The sequence below is a fragment of the Pygoscelis adeliae genome, unplaced genomic scaffold (genome assembly GCF_000699105.1).
Source record: "Pygoscelis adeliae isolate BGI_AS28 unplaced genomic scaffold, ASM69910v1 Scaffold113, whole genome shotgun sequence".
Taxonomy (NCBI): Eukaryota; Metazoa; Chordata; class Aves; order Sphenisciformes; family Spheniscidae; genus Pygoscelis; species Pygoscelis adeliae.
Window position 1 is genome coordinate 7,268,999 of NW_008825108.1, and position 823 is coordinate 7,269,821.

Sequence of the window (823 nt, forward strand, 5' to 3'; positions counted from 1 at the left end):
TTATGTCACAGTTGCAAAAGTCACAGTGCAGTAGCGAGCGGTGAAGGGTAAGAGGAAGAGAGTACCGCTGCTGTGGTGATACAAAGAATTTTATATCCAGTTCTTCTCCGAATCTTGCTAGGCTCTTTCAGCAGTGAAACCCTGGGACAAGTTCCAGAGAAAATACTGCATTTCATGAAACACTTCTCTCTTACAGTAATTTTAAAATGACTGAATTTTACTGAAATTACTGACAATTAATTTCATTAAATGTCTCTCTGCTCTGTCACAAGAAGGTACGTATCTTCTGTTCTGTGTCTGTATAATTTTACAATGCCTTTTTTCCTGTAAAAGAACTAATTTTAAATTTCAATGAATAAAACCCGAAAACGTTCCTTATTCCCTCTCTTTTTATTTTCTGAATTATCTTTATTTCTACTACATCATACCAAGATGGGGGGGGGAGGGGGGGGGGCAGCGAGAAATCAAGCTCCTCAAGTAGGAGCTTACCACTGATTACTATAATAGCACGGAAGCTTTTATCATAGTCTGCAATGTTCCTCGTTGTTCTTAAAAATAATAATAAAAAAAAAAATCTAAAAATCACTAGTTAGCAGTGGGAGAGTATAAAAACATCTGCAGGATTAAAACAAATAAAAAGAGAGAACTACTTAAAGATGAAAGTGAGCATCGTGCAGAGTATAAAACCTATTGATAATGAAATCTGGGTACAGAATAATCTCACCAACTTGTCTATAAGAATACTGTACATGAGCAGGAAAGTGACTATATAAGCCCTTAAATAATACTAAACTAGAAAAGCACTAAAAAAAACATTAGAACC

General features: G+C 35.2%; 1 protein-coding gene across 1 annotated transcript in view; it reads right to left on the reverse strand.

The window, feature by feature from the left end:
- NUP107 (nucleoporin 107kDa) overlaps positions 1 to 823 on the reverse strand; it is a 30,598-nt gene that overhangs the window by 10,061 nt on the left and 19,714 nt on the right. The gene's annotated exons all lie outside the window — the stretch shown is intronic.